Source organism: Cryptotermes secundus, unplaced genomic scaffold, assembly GCF_002891405.2.
Source record: "Cryptotermes secundus unplaced genomic scaffold, Csec_1.0 scaffold734, whole genome shotgun sequence".
Lineage (NCBI taxonomy): Eukaryota > Metazoa > Arthropoda > Insecta > Blattodea > Kalotermitidae > Cryptotermes > Cryptotermes secundus.
Window position 1 is genome coordinate 110,594 of NW_019737093.1, and position 21,482 is coordinate 132,075.

Below are 21,482 nucleotides of genomic sequence, written 5' to 3' on the forward strand. Positions count from 1 at the left end.
CTGGGCTTCAAAGAGTTACGTAAACTTCTTTGCTCTGTACAAAGAAAGTGTTGTAAGATTTGAGGCTTTCACGGCGGTGACTATGAAGAAAGCAGTCTTCTGGGATTTGGCACCGTGTATATGTGGTGTTAACCGACGTTTCGGAGGAACGTATCGCCCCCATCTTCAGGGTTGAAGAAGTATAAGTAAATCTGCAAGCGACAACACCGTGAGACACGGTCAAGCAGACTGCTTGACCGTGTCTCACGGTGTTGTCGCTTGCAGATTTACCTATACTTCTTCAACCCTGAAGATGGGGGCGATACGTTCCTCCGAAACGTCGGTTAACACCACATATACACGGTGCCAAATCCCAGAAGACTGCTTTCTTCAAAGAAAGTGTTATCAGAGGCTTTCAAATTCCTCTTACGTCCTTTATCCCTTGGATTGGCAGTGTATGTAGCATATGTCAGGGGAAACGGTTATCGGGCTTCAACCCCCTCCGACACGCCCCAGCCCACTGGGGAAACAGTGGACTCCAGAGAGCATGGTCATTAGCAGCAGTTAACGATGTGACTAACGGTGGCACGAGGGTTGAATGGAAATGCCACAGTGCTATGTGCTGGGTTAATGTGGGAAAGAATTCTAACAGACCAGAAATTGTAAAATGTATACATAATATAAAATCTGTCTTCTGTTCATGACAGATGGGAAAGGTATTACACCTACCCTCCTCGCAGTTAAGGGCCTTTTTTGAGTGAGGAGCTGTAAATATGTCGGCCTGATGGCAGCGAGATTTTCAACAAGGGTAGCAATAAAAACATTAACTGCTCCTTTTGTAACGTCAGTCTTGAGGGTATGCATTTAACGTAGGGAAACAGAGGGAGTGTTGCAGAAGATACCTGTTTTGTGGTATGTGGTTTATTTTATGTGTAGTTTATAAATATACTTGGAGATTCCTGCTAATAGACCGCGCCGTGGGGGGGGGGNGTGCATATAAGGCTATATGCTTGATAAGGAAGACATAAATTTTATATCGTGATATGGCAATGTGAGGTCAACAGGGATTATTTTGATCTTCTGTAAGGAAACCTGTGTTCAGGGTGGAATCCTTGGTTCAATAACGGTTGTGAGGAATGCCTGGAGAAAGACGGGAACATTTCCGTTGAAGAATACTTCCTTCTTCTGGAATCTTTTTCCGGCTGTCTCATTAAGCGTCAAATTCAGGTCTGGTGGGACCAGGCCTAAAGATAAAGTTACCTCATTGCTTGGTTAAACATCATGCCAAGAATGAATATGTGGCGAAGCGGACATACAGATCCAAGTATTAACCTCGGCACTGGATACAACTTCACGCTCCGGTCGCGTTATCCTCGGTACCCACTGGACTTGTCGCTGTAAGAAAAATTTCCTAGAAGCGGTGGCAGCCAGTTTTCTGGGGGAAGGTGTGCGCCTTTTGGTCTTCTCACATTGTGTAGGCCGGAGCGTTACTAAGGACAGCCCAGAGCAACATACTGCCTCTCTGTTCATGGTTACAAATTTATTTGTGCTATCCCTGTAACAGGCCTTGGAGGCCCATAGGGTTGAGACGTCGATGGTCCCACATTATGTAGACAATCGGCTCAAAGATGGCGGCAAGGTTGTCAGCCTGACGCGCCGGCAGCGCTTTACTCCCCAGGAAAATTATTTAATTAATTCCTGGTATTCATTTCTGTTAGAGGATGAATCGGCCCCAGGCCNGCACTGCAGTCGCGGGGAGGAGTTGCATCCGTTCTGCGGTGGTATGACTCACGGCAAATTGCAGCCGCGGCGCGCACTTGATTGTACGCACTGTAGCATAGTGCCTCAACCAACTACGCTACCGCGTACCCCCTTACACACTCACTGGTAGGTACAAGCGTTAAAGAATAGCTTCCTGTCCTCCATTATGAGAGAGAGAAGGGTTATATTTACAATGTATAGGCATACCTGAACTCTGAAAAAGAATGCAATATGTTTCTCCGAAACGTTGGTGCCGACCTAACAGACTATAGAATAATCATTGTTATAGGACATACGTAACACTCATGATAAGATACTGTAGCTATGAGACACACAACGAGCATGTACATTGAGGACAGCAATACCTTACAACCCACATATACAAGACGTATACTGCATGAACAGCCCATAACAATAATATCCCAAACACGTTAACTACATCACAGTCTCGGGCGTAATAACATCGACAGTGAGAGACGCTCTACCGCGTGGCCTCCCACAATTATTCACACAACACTGAAAACTCTGAACATAAGGTAAAAGTTAAGTTGACCCTGCGCTTAACTAATTAAGCACTACTCCATGAAGACGTATGGGGGCGTGGATGTATACCTCCATTATTCTTGACCTCGGCGTTATGTGGAGGTGACTGTTTACCTACAAGCCCCGGTTCGTCTACAGCCGGGGAAAGAGCCCCCGGTACCCATTAGATAGCAGGCCAGGTGATCCGAAGTGGACAAGAGAAATTCATGAATGTCCCGGGAAACGAAATCCGAACCCTCCACCGTCCAGCCCATAGCGAGTCGCTCTACCGACTATGCTATACCGGCTACCCAGAACGATGAACATCAGCAGACTGCTTTTACCGGTTCTCACGGTCTCTTCGCTTGCGGATTTCTTATATTTTCCTTCTACCCTGAAGATGGAGGCGATAGGTTCCTCCGAAACGTCGGTTAACACCACATATACACGGTGCCAAATCCCAGAAGACCGGTTTCTTCATGAATATTGATTGATTGTAAAACCAAGTTTGCTGTGTTGACCTTGCCATATACTGACGATAAAGAAAGTAAGGTCCTTGTAAACACTGGCACCCCCCCCCCACCACCACCAAATTACAACACGGCATCATAATCCTGAAGATGACTGCTACTGCTAGCGGACGCAAAACAGATTTAGTCTTAAAGATGGAGGCATGATTTGCTCCGAAACGTTGGTATCCACCTACCAGGCTACAAGATGGTGTAGGAATATAAAATGATACAGTGAAGGATATACAATCTTGTGGCTTACATCGCCTCCAGCCTCTGATACCTTCAGCCCTAGTCATCTGTGAGAGCCTCAGATTCACAAACCGTACATCATTTTAGAGGCAGGGGCTGTATTGCTGGAGGTGTAATGACTGCGTGTGCCGGCACAAGGTAGAAAAAGGCAAAGTTGCCGCTGTGCTTAACTAATTAAGCACTGCACCATGAAGGATATGGGGAAGTGGATGTATAGATCCACATTTTCTTGACCTTAGTAGTAGCTGTAGGTGAGTGGTCAGCTTCACGCCCAGACCGCTTTAGCCCCCAGTACCCATTTGAAAGGAGGTTCGATGGACCCCAGAGGCGGTCTGGAACACGTGAAGAAGAGAAAATTCACTGTGTGTGCCGGCGTTGAAGCCGAAATTAGTTGGAATAATATTTAGCAATTCAGTTCCTCTTTCAGGGAAAACATGATTCTTTATATTTTGGACCAGCCGGTTCATGTTGTTTAGGGAAATAGTCGCTGTTTGTTGCCTGAATAAAATGAATCACGTGAGAGGGGTATCAGTCATGTTCGGCGTTCAACAACCAACAATGGTATACCGGGCAAACGGTAACGTAGTCTAGATTTGTGCATGTTTCTACTCGGAAGGACAATATCGTGAAATCTGTACTGGAGTATCCTCCCCAACTGCCACTCAACATGGGCCCCGCATGGGAACGCTCGTAAAAACGTGCAGCTCTCACTGACATATCGACACAAGATGCAACTAGAATGAGTAGCAGGGGCTCGGGATTGCGGTCGGTGGGCACATAACATAAGGTTGTTTCACGGTTCATGTTCAGGGTTTTGTGGGGGCGATATTCAAGATAAATTGTAATGTGTATAGGTTACCGACGTTTAGATCCCGAGACGAGTTCAGTCGCGCTTTATGTGAGTACAGTGTGTCTCCCGCTGGAACTACCGAACGATTTGCGGCAAGCTGTCAGATAATATTTCTGCAATAGTCCTTATGTAAAGATTTGAGGTTTTGCCGACTCTGAATATTCATGTTCTGGGTTTCCGCGTTAAGACACTGCAGTATGGCGGATAGGAGGAACGTTTAGCAGCGGAATACGGCCTACATCTTCAGGAGAGGTAATACAGCAAAATATGTGCTAATTTCGCCATTATTCTGGCGACCCGTTGTGAACTAGGCTTTCCACTTGGTTTACATGACGAACTCGTTGAAAATTGTAAGATCTGAGGTTTTCACTGCGGTGACTATGAAGAAAGCAGTCTTCTTGTACCGGTTCTCACGGTCTCCTCGATTGCGGATTTCTTATTTTTCCTTCTACCCTGAAGATGGAGGCGATACGTTCCTCCGAAACGTCGGTTAACACCACATTTACACGGTGCCACAACCCAGAAGACTGCTTTCTTCGATGAAAATTGAAGGAAAATGTGACAATTCTCGTTTCTAGACATTTGTTCCATATACGATTGAGTTTTACACATATTGTAACTGTTGAAAAACAGTTCGAGTTAGTTTCCTCTGAATATCTGAATACACGTGCTGTGAACTTGAAATGTTTTGGAAACACAGCTTCTTAAACTAAGGACAAGGATCATAGCCTGGAGGTACCGCTCATCTGTACTACCGACTGGAGACACTGCTGTTTATTGCTGACATTTTCAAATCCTATGCTAAAGAAACGACGTTAGCTTTGCGTCCGATTTACGTGTAAATGACGTAAGGACAAAGAGTTCAGTCAACACTTCCCTTCTAGAATAGTCACAGCATAGAAGATCTAAAAGCCTGTGACGATTGAATACTGCTACAAGTATTGTTATTTTGGACATTATCCATCGTCTTGTCTATTTTTAAAATACCGTCCTGTTTCTTTTTTAAAACACAACGTTTCGCAGACTGGATTCTGTCTCCGTCCTCAGGTGAAACCTACTCAGTTGGATCCAATAGATAGAGCTAGACCCTCTCACCGGACCTTGGGGAGATAGGGGCTAGCTCTATCTATTGGACGGTTTTTAGAAAATAGACTAGACGATTGACAATGTCCAAAAACATAATACTTGTAGTCACAGCATCTTAAACTAGGCCACGACCGCTCTTTTACATGGTTTCGAACTTTTTTTTATTGCTAGTGGGGTGGGACTAAGTCCCGTGTACTGCGGCCACTTCTGGGCTATTGTACCAGCCCCGGATGATAGGTGAGGGTCATTGTAGAGCAATTGGTGGAATGAAGATTGGCAGGGGAAACCGAAGTACTCGGAGAAAACCTGCCCCAGCGCCACTTTGTCCACCACAAATTCCACTTGACCAGACCCGGGATCGAACCCGGGCCGCCTCGGTGGGAAGCCAGCGACTAACTGCTTGAGCTATGGCGCGGCCCTCGTTTCGAACTTAGTATTCAGCAGTCATTCTTCCAATACCAGCAACATACGTATAAAAAACATTGCGGTGCAGAGCGGCAGAGCGCAAGCGACGCTGCCTCTCGGTTGACTAGCAAGTTACCTGAGTCACTTTTGCCTGCAAGCAGCTAGGTCCCTTGGACATCCGGTCCCCAACGGCCACTGTAAAGGATAGAAACACACCGTTAGACAACCTTACCATTAGGGAAGGGAAGGAGCTGTAAAATTAAAATATTTGTGAACTGAAAAAACAAATAAGAACTCCTGCGGGATTTGAGGTTCTCACAGCAGTGGTTATCAATAATTCTATATTATGGGAAATAGCGCCGTGTAGTCCGTGAGAGCCAACAGACGTTTAAGAAGAACATGTTGCCTCCATATTCAGGGTTTATCTGCTTGCTGCCGGCTCCATGCTGGTATCTTACTTTGCTTACTCTTCCGCAATGAAGACGCTCTTAACATGTTCCTCGGAAACGTCGGTTGGTTTTCACCGGACAACACTGCGCAATGTTCCAGAAGAAAGACCTTTTCAAATGAGACAGAATTCACGAAGAAAATCAAGGGGATTATATATGGGGAGAATCAGTTCAGAAAATCCGTTGGCACATAAGAACGCAGCTCTACGATTACGCATTACAGAGGACTATGCTATTTATGAGTCCAAATCTTGATCCATTATCTCTAAAGAGAAAAGCAGGCTGACGTTGAGTTCTGCGCTCCACTAAATGTAGCAGGCAGAAGGGATCAAGCGCTGCGAGACTGTAGAGGTATCTAGCACACACGGGGCAAGTCACAGACAAAGAACACGGTCTGTTGGAACGTGACACCTCTTAGTCTGGTACGCGGGACGGCGTCACATACGAGACGACTGCAGTTTTTATGTTCACCGACGTGATAACCTCAAATCTCACTGGAAACCAACTGGATGTGGTCCCGAGCATGCGGTGTCAGACGCAAGGGGTGACATTTCAACACTCAGCTTTCGTTATTGTTATTGCTGTAACCGCCTCGGTGAAAGAGGACAAGGTCACACTTCCGCAAGCCTATTGCATCAATTTGCCACGTGACACCGCGCTGTGAACATGCATTGTTTTTACACGAGCGCTTTTTCGACTTTGTGTTTCGTTTTGTCTGCGATTGATGGCAAAATCGATCAACGTGTCTGCATCAGGTTTTACGTGAAGCTCGGTAAATCCGCTACCGAAACTCTTTGATATGTTTCGTGTGGCTTTTGGAGAACATTCTAAAAGCCGGGCAGAGGTTTTTAAAGGACATTCACGTTTCAAGGCCGGTTGAGGTTCAGCTGAATATGACGAACGCTCAGGCAACAAGCACTAGTAAAGCGACAGAAAATGTTGAAGAACTAGAGAACTTCACCACGAAGACCGTCGCCGAACATTGAATGCGCTCGCAGACACTGACTGGATCAGTTACGGAGTCTCCCAGGATATCTTAACATAAAATTTGAACATGCGCCGCATTGCTGCGAAGTTTGTTCTCTGAATCTCGACAAATGATCAAGAGCGCCGGTGAGTAAACGTGTGTCCTGAGCTACGAGGATCCAGCTTCTATCTCCAGGATCTTAACGGGTGGCGAAAGTTGGATTTACAAAGCAACAATCGTCGCAGTGGAAGAGCCCACAATCGCCAAAAGCAACGGATACAAAGCAATAATACAGCAATTGTTGGGAACGATGTTTTCTGTTCGGTCCGTGCAAAGGAATTATAAAAGAGAGTTCAGTTGTGAATGAATCAGACGAATTCCTGGGTTCCAAGAGAGCAGTTAGTCGAGAGTTGGGAAGATGGAGTTGAGAGTTCAGTTGCGGGATATTCCCAGTACAGAAACGGCGTGATTATGGAAGTTGAAGTATCTGCATTCTTAAGGTTCTTTACCAGGAAACGTCTAGTGAAAACACTGCAAAGAAATTGGCACTGTTGAGAGCTGTTACAAAGTAACAACTAGTCAAAGTGGACTGAGAAGGCTTAGCGTGGAAATCGGCAATAATGTTATAGTTATTTGTAATTAGGACCTGCAAGTACTCAATAAATCTATTCACCAATCCAAATCCGTCTACAGTCACTAATACACATGACAATATTAAATTAGCTTTTTCATAATATTAGTGTGACGGACCAGAATGAAACAAATCATATTAAATTCTGTACCATTCCTTCCTGCGGCACTAAACCCCTGGGGTCGACTCAGCCTCTAACAGAAATGAATACCAGGAATCTTCCTGGCTGACAAGCTCACTGCCATCTATGAGCTGATTGTCTAGAAAGTGTGGGAACCTCGACGTCTCACAACCCTGTGGGCCTCCAAGGCCTGTTACAGGGATAGCTTTACCTTACCGTAAATCAAAATGAACTCGCGCAGCACGCGGGCTCTCTCTCTCTTTCTCTTGTTCGGGATAGCTTCCCCATGAGAGAATGCAGGTTAGTTCAGTTAGTTCGTTAATCACTATCAACATCGCCACTCTGACACAAGATGCAACAATAACGTCAATCCCTTTCAATCAGAATCATGATGTGGGGTGGGGCTCGTACCCTGAGTGTTGTTGGGATGAACTTAGGAGGCGGGAGGCCTGACGGACACGGAGGGGCAGGCCTCCAGTCAGGCAGCGAGTTACATCTTGCACTGCATGACTCAGGCCTCAAGTCACGCACCAAACGAAACACATACAAAAATTCGGGTCTGACAGTGCAACTTCCCGTATCCATTAGATTACGACATATAGCAAAAGTCCGTCTATGAAACATCGTTACACTCAAGATGGCTGTTATGCACTTGCCAACTACAGCAATGTCGACCCCTGGAACTCCAGACTCTGCACACACACCGTCTTGAGAACCTCTAGCCTCACTGCATGTCTAGACGCGCCGTTCTCATAAGGACCACACCCCCTTTTGTGCGTTGTGTTGCGGCGCTTGCAACTCTCTGCCCAATGCTCCCTTATCACACGGCAGTCTTTGGCGTTTTCCAGTTCTCATCAACTTACAATTTAGACGTATTCATTTCATGAATACAGAATCGAGGTTATTTTGGCTGTGAGCAGAGCGATTCTTCTGCGATGCGACATTTTGTAGTTTATTAAAAGGTGACCAATCCGCCTAACACGGCGTCACATCTCATAAGGCTGAAGTTCCCTGTCGTTTAGTACGAAGGGAAGAGTCAACATTTACAAGCGAACAAGAGATCACAAAATGTTGCCAACATTTCGAAAAAAAACCGATTGGGAAAACTTGGTTCCCAGGATTAACGTTGAAAACGTTATCAAATTGGTCGAGAATTCAATAGAAATTATCATTGCTATATAAGCTTTCGTATCAGTAACTTCCAGTGTTTCACTCAGGCCCTATATATATTATTCAATAAGACACTGAGGCCGACGCTCAGCGCAATATCCCATGAGTAACATGCACAAGTAAACCGTCTCTTGCAAACAATGGACTACACTTCACACACACACACACACACACACACACACAAAGAGTACTGTCAGCACTCACTCACTCATGGAGCTGAGCCCTTCTTGAGAAAATGTCAATTGTGCAGCTACTCAAGAACTTCTCAGCATTTTATGGTACCCGAAGGTTCTTTACCGTGTTGACAAGAGCTCTTCTGCGGTCCCTATCCTGAGCCAGATCTATCCAATCCATACCATCCCATCCTATCTCTCCAAGATCCATTCTAATATTGTCCACCCACCTACGCCTTGGTCTTCCCTGTGGTCTCTTTCCTTCTGGCTTTCCAACCAATATCCTCTATGCAGTGTTCATCTCCCCATTCGTGCTACATGCCCTGTCAATGTCACATTCCTTGACTTTATCATTCTAATCATACTTTGTGAAGAGTACAAGTTATGAAGCACTTCATTATGCAGTTTTCTCGAACCTCCTGTCACTTCATCTCTTTTTGGCTGAAATATTCTTCTCAGCACCCTGTTCTCAAACACCTTCAGTCTATGTTCCTCCCTCAATGTCAGAGACCAAGTCACATACCTCACAGAACAGACGTGATAAACCAAAACAAATGTGCTCCCTCGTTCTTGATCTACAACTTAACTCACGTTCATGTAACATGTTAACGGTCGATAGACCACTGTAGGTGGGGGTGCAAGGGCCGAGAAGGCCCACCCCTCATACGTTCATACATTCGCTGATAAGGTAAATGGAAACTGTGTAATGTCAAGTATGTCCAGAACTTGTAGACACTTCGGTGTTACGTACGGTCCCACTGCTCGGCCGAGATACGGAACCCGGCAATCACGCAACTCGCTATCCGAGACGACTGCGAACACAAGTGTACTTGCTAAACCGCGGAGCGGCCACAAACGCTCAGTCAGCCTAATCTCTGTACACAATTAGGTTAGTCTCAGCTAACGTACTACATTATAGTGTGCCTCGAAAATTGTTTTTCACAGCATCACTGTTAAAAAGCACCAATTCTTTTTCATCAAGGAGATATCACCACGTGTATTAGTGACTATAGACGAGGTTCTGAATTGGATGACTGGATTTATTGACACCTTATACACATAAATCGGAACTACATAATTTACAGTTCACCGTTGAACAGACACTAGGGTTCTCAGTCTTCACTAGTCGCATCCTGGCAACGGATTTTTAACAGTCTCATTGTCACTTCAAATCACACATGAAGATTTCTTTTCATAACCTAATTCGTTTCTTGAAATTATTCTGTAACTACAAAAACATTTCAATTCCTCTGTTCCCAGACTCTTATCGCCGCAGGCTGGTGTCTCGAAACTCGACTCTTCTCAACTGAAGTCTTCTTTGTAACCATTTTACACGGACCACATAGAACAAACAACCTTTCTATTGTTGGAAAGGCGTGTTTACAGAGACGTTCAATAGAAACAGAAGTTACGCGATTGTTGCTTGGGTATTCGTTGGAGCGGGAATGTGTTTTCCGAGTCGTTGTCTAGCAATGAACGTCTATTCTGACTTCGCTATTCCGGCTTTTGTGCGTCAGAATAACTTCGTGACGAACGTACAGAAACTTCAGGGGCTGAATCGCCTTTCATTATCATTGGTGATGAAGGCTCGCAGTCACTAGTCACTATCGAACAACAATCAATTTCTTTACAAGGCATCATAGCCAAAGTTATCGTGTATGAGAAGGAACGTGCAATGTGTTTGCACCGTTTGTTTTCACACTGCTGAGGCTCACACTATAAGGATGCATTGCCTCTCAAGCGCAGGTGCGGTAATACGAATGTTCCAGCCTGTCTTATTGTTGATGCAACCCCAGCGGTTAATATAAAGTGTTGTTAACGAGTGCGAGTTTTGTTAGAATATCTGCACTAATTTCGATTAAAGGACATCTCGTGTCGAGCTCTAATCTAGATGCATTGCTGAAATAAGTGAGGAGGCAGTGAGACTCAGCTGGGGAGGACATCTGGCGGCAGGGGTTTGAACTCCAGCGGAGAAGTTGTGTTTAGAGAACCAAGCAGAGTCGGCCCCTCCAGAGCCTCTAGCACAGCTGAAACGAACTGGTGAACTATGTACGGTGCAACAGTTCTGGCATTCTGGTCACTTTACGTTCAAAGCTCTCTTAACTTATTAAAACAAAAGGAAATTCGCGCTTCCGTTTTCTCTACAAATCTCTCTTCGAAACATTTTCCTGTGGGATAAAGATTCAGCGAGGTACGTGCAATTAATATGTTTTGCAGGTTCTGTGTAAAGTGTCTTATGGTTTTCAGATTCTAAAAGAAATTCGGGCGGTGAGGACAGACATTATACGAACTCATTAGGAACGAATTTCATGGAAATTCCTTCAGGAGTTATAGAGTACAGGCAGACATTAAGAATTGGGTAGCAAATTCTTGTCAGAATTTTACAATATACGAAAGTAAGTGTCGACTCAAGAGATGAGGCCCCAAACTTAACAACTGAAGTTGTGATCATATGCTGCGTGCTCAGGGGAAGTTGACATGAGTATGGAAGAATTGTGGAGTGGTGACTAGAAGCGGAAACCGAACAATATCGGAGAGAATCCTGACCCAGTAACATTTTGTTATCCGGCAATTCATCCGACCCTGTGCGGTACCAAGTCGGTGCCTTGCTGCCTGAGCTGTCTTGTGGACATGCCGTAAAGCGTTGACACTGTTCACCGGTATTCGAAAGAGATTCGGTTCGAACCTTGACTGGGACACTGTCTATCCTCACAGGGGGTATTCTTGATTCTCTTCAGCCCCTTTAGGAAAATGTTGCCACAACGCTTATTTCCAAATCCTATCGAGTTCATTACTCAGCAATTTTCCTACTATATAGTCAGATATACTCACAGAATGATCTAGTCGTCAGAGTTCGTGGCTACAAATCGAGAGATCCCGGGTTCGATTCTCGGCGCTACCAGATTTTCTGAGATGTGCTGAGTCCGGAACAGGGTCCACCGAGCCTCGTGAGTATAATTGAGGAGCTACTTCTAGGAACTAGCGGCTCCGGTATAGAAACCAGAGATTAACGACCGTGGGAATCCGTTGCGCTAACATGACACACTCTATCCGCAAAAGTTCGCACTAACTTCGCCGACAAGCAGCAGTAGCTCGGTAGGTATAGTATTTTTTCCTTGGTAGAAGAAACAACGCAGAAGACACAGAGTAGTCTGGTAGGCAGTTACCAAAGTTTTCAGGTGAAAGACCGCCTCCACAGTCGGTACAGAAAGCTGCTATCCACTCACAAGACAAAATGCCATCGCACCCACAACACCACAATATATGAAACAAGCATTTCACTATGCATTTCAATTCAATAGAAAGAAACGTCACGCTTCAGAGAACGAGGAACACTCAGCAATGAGCCCACAGGTTTCGTTCCGTCCGTAGTACTTGCAGTTTTGACGAGGCCTGTACTCAGAGCCTGCCACCAAATTACAGGCTACCCGACTGAGTCTGCTGAAATTACAAGTTTAGGACTCACTTAATAGGTTTAGAGGAAAACCCACACGGGTCCGCCTCAACGCACCGCTTTTCATTACACGCCACTTACACTAAGAGCTTCAGTCGCAACCTGCTATCTTCCTCATTGTTATTACATAATAGCCGCTGTTGTCAAACCAACAACAATTCCAACACCTTCCGAGGCGGCGAGTACTGGCGACGGGCTCTAGTGTCCAACTTGCACAACTCGGACCTATAAACTGGATTCCAGTTAACCGTTTAAAGCAGATTGGTAACTACATGTACCACCTACTTTAACACCTAAGCATTTCTGTATTTTGAGTACTTACAATAGACTCTCGCTAATCCGGATGATATGGCGGGAAGTCATCCGGATGAATGAAGCAAAGGATAGCCTTAAAGACAAAAAACATATATATAAAATGAAAATTTTAAAAATAGTTTTTTATCGCTAGTGGGGTGGGACTAAGTCCCTTCTACTGCGGCCACTTCTGGCCTATTGTACCAGCCCCAGATGATAGGTGAGGGTGATTGTGGAGCAATTGGTGGATTGAAGATTGGCAGGGAAAACCGAAGTACTCGGAGAAAACCTACCCCAGCGCCACTTTGTTCACCACAAATCCCACTTGACCACACCCGGGCCGCCGCGGTGGGAAGCCAGCGATTAACCGCTTAAGCTATGGCGCGGTCCTTAAAAATATAGTTAGTGTAAAGCTAAAAGGTAAAGCCATCCCTGTAACAGGCCGTGAAGGCCCGTAGGGTTTTGAGACGTCGAGGCTTCCACACTTTCTCTAGACAATCGGCTCACAGATGGCGGTCAGTCTGTCAGCCTTATGCGACAGTCGCCCGGTAGTGCTGACGAAAATAAATAAAAAATCACTGCAGCAATTTTCTTCTCTGTCAGAAGCTGAAATCCAGGGTCTCCTGCATCCAGCTTAAGCCAATCTTGGATATTTTCTTGCGTGGATTCAGTCTCTCCAGCTGCCCTCAACTCAGCATCAAATCCTTCTTGCTCCTAAATCCCAGAGTCTTTTAAGTATGCACTCAACTGTGAACAGAATCTTTCATTTTTCATATCTCGACCCAGATTATCCTGCAGCCGGATTTTCGAGGGTTTACTGTAATCCATATATGCGTTTCGTAACAAAGGGCGATTGTTTGCATAACAAGTAGGCTGGCACCGAAGCTTTCAAACTGTATGCGGCAGCCGCTTCGTTCCAATCCCAACTTCATCAATTTTGCTACCACTGAATGACAAGACGTTACATTCCTTGTTCATCTTTACATCCTTGATCTCATTATTATAATAATATTTGGTGAGGAGTATGAATTATGAATCTCCTCTAGCCTCCTGTGACTCCCCTCTCTCGGGTTCTAAGCTGCCCCTTACCACCCTGTTCTCAGATATTCATTCTGTGCAGTGAATCACTTCACGCGACATACCAAGTTCATACTCGCAATTTGTAACCACTTCACGCGGCACATCAAGTTCATACTCGCAATTTGTAACCACTTCACGCGGCACACCAAGTTCATACTCGCAATTTGTAACCACTTCACGCGACACACCAAGTTCATACTCGCAGTTCGTAACCACTTCACGCGGCACACCAAGTTCATACTCGCAATTTGTAACCACTTCACGCGACATACCAAGTTCATACTCGCAGTTTGTAACCACTTCACGCGACACACCAAGTTCATACTCGCAGTTCGTAACCACTTCTCGAGACATATTTTCTTCCTTGTATATTAAATAACTTCTAGTTGATACAGTTAGTACAGCGTCATCAAATAACCCTTACATTTATCAGGTTGTCCCGAATATCGTGCTATTTTTTTACCTACTAACCCTCCAAAGCACAGCACCAATAATTTTAACATTAAGAGACTCTGCCCATACAGTGTCCTTTGTGCGACAAAAAGTTGCGATTACTTCGTTAAACAATATTAGCGTAATGGAGAGGAATAAGTTTCCTCCATCTTGAGGGTTATAACATAAGCCAAACAAGGAAGCATAAAAGGGGTGTGTAAAGCGAACGCGGTGAAGCCTGAGAAGGGAAGACAGGCTATCTTCAGACATGTTACGCCGTGCAGTCTGGTGGAAGTTTACCAATGTTTCGGAGTAACATACTGTTTCCGTGGTAGAACCCAAATATATGGAGGAGTACTTTCTTCTGAAACGCCGATGAAATTCAACCAGACTACTTGGCGCCGTATGATAGAAGAAAGTTCTCCTCTGTGGAAGGAACTGAAGTTATACTACAGGCTGTGATACGCGCCCGGGACCTCCTGCGACTGACCGTCTCGACACGGGTTTTCTTAGTTTTCCTCTGTCTTCAAGAGAATGCTGAGTTGGTTCCCAATTTCAGAGTTGCTACTGCGTGATTGTCACGCAGCTCCCCCCCCCCACCACCACACTCACAACCCAATTTAGCCGCACCGAAATCAAACTCCTTTGCTGCAAAGGCAACAACATTACTCATGCAGACTGTACGTGTAATTCAGCAAAATAGATTCAGGCTTCAAAGGGTTGAGGGTGAACAATGGCTGTATCCTTGTTGGTTCAACTATGGATTCCAGCTTGAATGACGGCAATTTGTATATGGGAAACCGGATCAGGGGCCATAATTTGAGAATATATTATTTTAAGCTCTGAGTCTATATCCGAGAGGAGCCGGGATAGCTCAATCGGTATAGTGACTGGCTACGGGCTGAACGATTGAGGGTCAGAGATCGAGTCCCGGTAGAGCTAAGAATTTTCTCTTCTCCATGTCTTCCAAACCGGCTCTGGGGCCCAACTAGCTTCCAATCCAATGGGTACGAGGGGCTCTTTCCCAGGGGGTAAAGCGGCCGAGGTGTGAATCTGATCACTCACCTCCAACTCGTGCCCAGATCAAGAAAATGTGGATCTACACATCCACTCCCCCATACGTCTTCACGGCATTGTGCTTAATTATTTAAGCACAGTCTATATTCGAGAACGCGTTAAAAGGATGGATGGTATTGATGGTGTTCAGTGTTTGGTATCAAACTGAGGTCCTTGGCGACACGAAGGCTCACGGATATATAATTAATGGCGATTGGTATCATCCGAGACGTCTAGCCACGGGCCTTGGAAAAGAACACACGAACCTGGCATTCGTCATATATCATGCGCTGACCCAGGTCTTCAGGGCATGCGTACTGAGCGGGGGTGTCCAGCAGTAGACTGCCCAGTGCAATCAACCTGCTCATTGCTATGCAAGTGGGACAAGACTGCGTGCCTTGGTCCTTTACGAGTTGACAGTTGCTTCGAACAGCTGATAATTACTTTAAAGAGCTGATATCTACTTCGAATATTTTACAGTTAATTTGAAGTGTTAACGTTTACCTTAAAAATGTGTAAATATGAGGTACTTTGAAACACTGACCTCATTTCAATGTGATAAACTCTTTAGAAAGTATACAGTTTTTAATCTGACAGTAATTTCGAAAAGTTGACAGCTACACTGAAAAGGTGAGAATTATTTTGAACAACTGATGGTTAGTGTCACCGATCACAATGAGCGCGCGGTCTTGGGCATGAGCAATCTTCTCACGACTGAACACTGAGGTCGTGGGTTCGAATCCCAGTCGATGCATGGATATATGTGTGCGTTTATTCTGTGTTTATTGTCTCATGTTTCGTAGGTAACGCGACAAAAAAATTGTGTGGTTTTCGGATTTGGACTAATATGTTTATTGGACACTCACTCTTAACACTCACAAATACAGTTACTTGCACTTATAACGTCTTCGGACGTTTCCTCTTCAGTGTTATACACTCTCGCATCGCTAATCCCGGTGAAGTGTCTCCTGCTCTGCTCGGAGCTCAACTGTCCTTAGCTCTCGTCGGATACGAACTCAGTGGTCTCTAGGGCCGAGCCACAGCTCAAGAGGTTAGTTGCTGGCTTCCCACAGCGGCGGCCCGGGTACGATCCCGGGTCTGGTCAAGTGGGATTTGTGGTGGACAAAGCGGCTCTGGCGCAGTTTTTCTCCGAGTACTTTGGTTTCCCCTGCCAATCTTCAGTCAACCAATTGCTCCACAATCACCCTCACCTATCATCTTGGGCTGGTACAACAGGCCAGAAGTGGCCGCAGTGCAAGGGACTTAGCCCCACCCCAATAGCATAAAAAAAAACTGGTCTCTTTTCGAATTTGGACTGTTATATCTTGCACTCGGTCTGAACAGGGAACACACTGTCGAAGGGTTTAGGTTCGCCCGTTGCTATGCAACGAATCTCTTGTTGCCGCGGGAATTCAACAGTTCTGCTTCTGTTGGGTAGTCAGTTTCCAAGGTAGCATACGTTCTCATTGCTCGTTGCGCAGCGATGGATGTCCTATGGCAGCGCGTCACATTGTGCTAGTCTGTGCATACGTAGAGGCCTTGTAACAGGCTGATCCCCCGTCTAACGAGTCCCACCGACTGTGTACAAGATTAAGAAACTGAAAAAAGGCCAAAGCAAAATTATGGTTTTGTATATTCTAATTTTTATGTTTTTCGACAGCAGACGAGAAGACAAAAGGTTCTGGACTGAATGGTAGCAAGCATTACCCGAGTTCAATCTCCTCTTAATTTCCTCCTGAATCAGGCCTTGATCTGTTATAGTCGTTCCCAAATATCTGAACTGTGCCACGTTTTCCAAACATCTGTTACCTATCTTTATGTCATGATTTTACCCTGCACTTTGGAGACGAGACAGCAACATATACAGTTGTTTTTTTTTTGTTCACTTCCGCACAAACTTCCTTACTATCGTGAATTAAGGTTTCCGTGTTTTCTTTCTGCTAGACCGTCTCTGTGGTCTAGTGGTCAGAGTTCCTGGCTACAGATCAAGAGATTCTGGATTCGATTCCCTGCGCTACCAGATTTTCTGAGAAGTGGTGGGTCTGGAACCGGGTTCACTCAGCCTCGTGAGGATAACTGAGGAGCTATTTCAAGAAAATAGCGGCTTCGGTCTAGAAAACCGAAATTAACGGCAGTGGGGATTCGTTGCATTGACCACGCGACACCCTCTATCCGTTAAATTTGGCACTAATGTCGCCGACAAGCGACGGTCGCTCTGTCGGTATAGTTCGCTTAAGGACTAAACAATGGAGTTTTTGTTCTCTTTTATTATCACCCAGTAGATTCCCATCATCGGCATAGACCAACAGCTGATATGTCCCATTTAATTTCAATCTCACCTCGTTTACCTGGGCTTTCCTAACGGCATACTGTAAGGCAAAGTTGAAAAGCAATGGCCTTAAAGCATCTCCTTGTTTTAGACTATTCTGGATAGGAAAATTATCACACAAGTGTTTACCAATATGGACTTTGCTATACGTTTCGTTTAAACACATTTTAATCAGCCTAACTACTTTCATGGATACCCCAATACTTCCCTCCTAACTGAATCATACGCAAAGTATCCGACAAATGCAAAAGATCTGATCTGTAATTGATCTGTTACGTCGAATCCCACACTGATGATCCCCAATAATTTCACCTATATATGGACTTAACCTTGAGAGAAGAATATTGGATAAAATTTTGTATGACGTTGACAGCAGTGATATCCCCCAATAATTACTACAGTCAGTTTTATCAACCTACTTGTGAACTGGTACAATAATAGTCTCCTTCCACTGATCAGGTGATTTTTCCTTATGCCAAATACAAATAATTAGCTTGTGGATCATAGAACGTAACATTTCGCCACTTGCTTGAATAAGTTCTGCCGGAATTTGATCACTACCTGGCGATTTATACCTTTTCAATTTCGCAATAGCAATTTCAACCTCAAAAGGGCTGGGATCGGGTATAAATGGCTCAGCTGTGTGCATTTTTATCTGCCTAATATCACTGACCCTATGTACATTTAATAACTGAGAGAGGTAGTTCCTCCAATTGTCTAGAAAGTTTGGGAGCCTCGACGTCTCACAACGCTACGGGCCTCCACGGCCTGTTGCAGGGTTAGCTTCGCTTTAACTTTCAGTCGCATAGACATCAAGGTGAAGTCGTAACCCTACTTTCTATTTTCATACAAGGAAAGCAGGCTAAATATTCTCTGTTAGTGACACGGCTACTGCTACTACTGGATGAAACGTACACAGCTAAATTGGCCACAAGATTCTACCACACTAATTGTGGTCGGGTTCGAGTCTAGGAAGGAGCAAGAAACTGCTTTACTGCTGACCCACCTTCTCTCACAATTCTCCTCTGGGGCTATTTTCTTCTGGCGTAAACGAGAGAAGCGTGAAGCTAATAACTAGATTCCACCTAGTGCCGACTTTAAAAATGGAAGTGTGTTCATAATATAGTATTTACTGTACGTTAGTAATTAAAGTTAACGCTGTGTTTAATTAATCGTAGCTCCATGGAGATTTATGTGGGATTGGTAATATAGTTCACGTATTAGATGGAAGTAGTCAGTTATCCGTTCCGGCCGCTTTATTACTGGGAAGTAATACTGGGAAGGCGCAGCGTAGATAAGAATTCCTGCATCTCCTGATAATCTAAGAGCGAACATTGAGCCCGAATTCGATGCGTTTATAATAGGAAGAGCATTAGATTAATCAGTGTTTATTGACACTTATCACTGCGAGCGATAAGTCTCTACCTACGTCACTGCCATTCCTGAAACAGTTAATTGTGATGCAAATTGAAAGGGCATGGTATGTGGCTTGTCGCGTGCCTCTCGGGGAGACGTCGGACCTGAAATACTTGTTCCTTGCCCATCAGCTGACCACAGGGCGAGCGAGCAGACTAAGTCCCCAAGTAAACTGGTCGAAATTCAACAGGCTTCTTCAGGGCGCCGCCCTTTTCCTTCGGTGCAACTGTCATGAAGATGGAAGCTGCAGGTTCTTCCGAAACAAGTGCAAGTATATGCTGGACTGTGCGGCGCTGGCGAAGAGGTAAATATCTAGACCCTCCTCATGCGGGACATACTCGATTCGGAACTTGGATAGAGACACCGGCTGTTTTAACCGAGGGTTTCGCGAGTTTCTGCAATCCCTGTGAGCAGATATGAGGACGGCAACTGGCTTATGCCGCAGCCAGGACCTGCCAACATCCTTTTAAATTCACTATCCTACAGCACTGTTATATTTAGGTATTGACAGGGTCACATCAGAGAGAAAACCCCAGGTCTCGGTTCTATGCACTTCTGGTTATTTTCGATAGGGACTTTTGGTTCCTCTAAATATAAATTTATCAATATATCTCCTTTAAGCTTAAGGCAATTTCATTGTCTCTTATAAAACTATTCACGTGTGAAACCACTCCAAGCCTTAGTGAATAATTCACTTTCAATCAAGAGCTACAAACCACACCGCAGTGCGGTTTCCTAAGTCCTGCTTCTTGTTATTCTACATTAGTAAATGCTTACTTGACTCTACTAAAAAAGAGGCAAAGCTCTCCCTGTAACATGCCGTAGAGGCCCATAGGGTTATGAGACGTCGAGGCTCCCACATTTTCTAGACTAGTGCTTCTCAACCGCAGGGGCCGCGGCCCAGTAGTGGGCCCTAGCATCAATTATACTGGGCCGCGAGAGGCTCTTCTGGAATTTGTCATTTTCATTTTCTAAGCATTTTTCATGAATAAATATATTATAGTTAGCTTAATGCATGAACTTTAACAAAACTGGAAAGGTATTTACGAGTAAATTTGTTGGGACTGGACCCTCGTCTTATAAAGAAAGAATTTACTGGGCCGCTGTCTCATAAACGTTGAGAACCACTGTTTTAGACAATCGGGCTCACAGATGACGGTGAGGTTGTAAGCCTTATGCGCCGGCAGCCCTTTACACGCAGGAAGATTCCTAGTACTTATTTCCCTTAGAGGCTGAGCCGACCCCAGAGCGATAGTGTTGCTGGAAGGATTAGGTCAACTGAAAAATCCAATGACCACATCGGGAACCGAACCAGTGACTTTCCAGATTGTAGCACAGCGTCTCACCCAACTACGCTACCGCGTGCTCCACATTACATTATTACAGTACTTGTTTATACAGGAGGAGAAACTGGGTATGTCGCCGTGGCACGTAGTGTTGCATTCATGCAGACTTCTGACGCGGCAACATCTCGGAAGGCGGCACATTCAGAGATGAGTGCTGTATTACACTTACTACCTAACTGCGTGAAGCAGGGCTCTTCTTCAGAAGCTAACACGCTCTCAGCCTGTCCAAGAACTCCCTGCTTTTCATGTAGCGCTCAGCTTCACCACCATAACGGTCCCCCACTGGTGCATAATCTGAACGAAATAAATTCAGTACACGCCGTCGTATCTTACTTATAAGGTTCGACAATTTAATTCCCGGAATGGCCGCAGCGTGTCGCTGGGGTGTTGAGTCAGGCAAACTCATGTACCCCAGCACTTTCGGACATGTTCCAACTTGCGTTTACATGAGCCACAGACCAATGAGTCGTCCTTGCTGTAGTGTTGGCGGAAAAATGAATGACAAGAATCTGGAGCCGCGGATAAACATCAAGTTTTGTGTGAAGGTTGGTAAAACTGCTAGTGACACGTTAGCCCCATTAACAGTGGCTTATGGTGATTACTAGGGCCCGGATTTCTATGACATGTCATATTTTTTTCCTAGGGTTTATTCCTATTTTTAAATGTAATTATGCATGTTTCCAGTCATTCTTATTGAAATTATGTCGTTTTTATTGTGCATATAAATGCACATTTTAGAGTTTTATTGGTTTTACAGCATATTTTGGCATAATTTTGAAATAAGGTCATATTTTTGTCATTTTAGAAACAATTCTTTGATATAATGTAAAATTTCGGTTCCATAATGTTTAGTATTACAAAATAAATTCCAGGCTGGACTGTTGCTTCAATGTGGAATAGAGTTCAAGTACATGAAGTTCGTATTAAAAACCATATTTTTGACTGGACTGTACTTGCAGTTACAAAGGCGAAAATTTGTGAAATGTAGCATTTATGACCTGGCAAGCCGGCTTTTCCCAGTCGAGGAGGGAGGGAGGCAAGTGTAACGGGTATTTTCCTATTGTACTCCGTCTTACTATAAGGTATATACATCCCATTCTTTCTTGGAGGGCTTAGAAGTATTCTATTTATATATGTGGAGGGCGTTATAAGACTTCAGTTTGACCTTACAATGCCTAAAGTGAGTACATGTAGTTCAAG

At 44.7% G+C, this 21,482-nt stretch overlaps 1 protein-coding gene across 3 annotated transcripts in view; it reads right to left on the minus strand.

The window, feature by feature from the left end:
- The window catches only part of LOC111870172 (extracellular serine/threonine protein kinase four-jointed), a 176,202-nt gene that overhangs the window by 42,539 nt on the left and 112,181 nt on the right, over positions 1 to 21,482 (minus strand). For all 3 annotated transcript variants that reach the window (XM_023862239.2, XM_023862240.2, XM_023862241.2), the window contains one exon: positions 5,501 to 5,559. The gene's annotated coding sequence lies outside the window, so the exon portion shown is untranslated. The remainder of the gene's footprint in view (positions 1 to 5,500; positions 5,560 to 21,482) is intronic.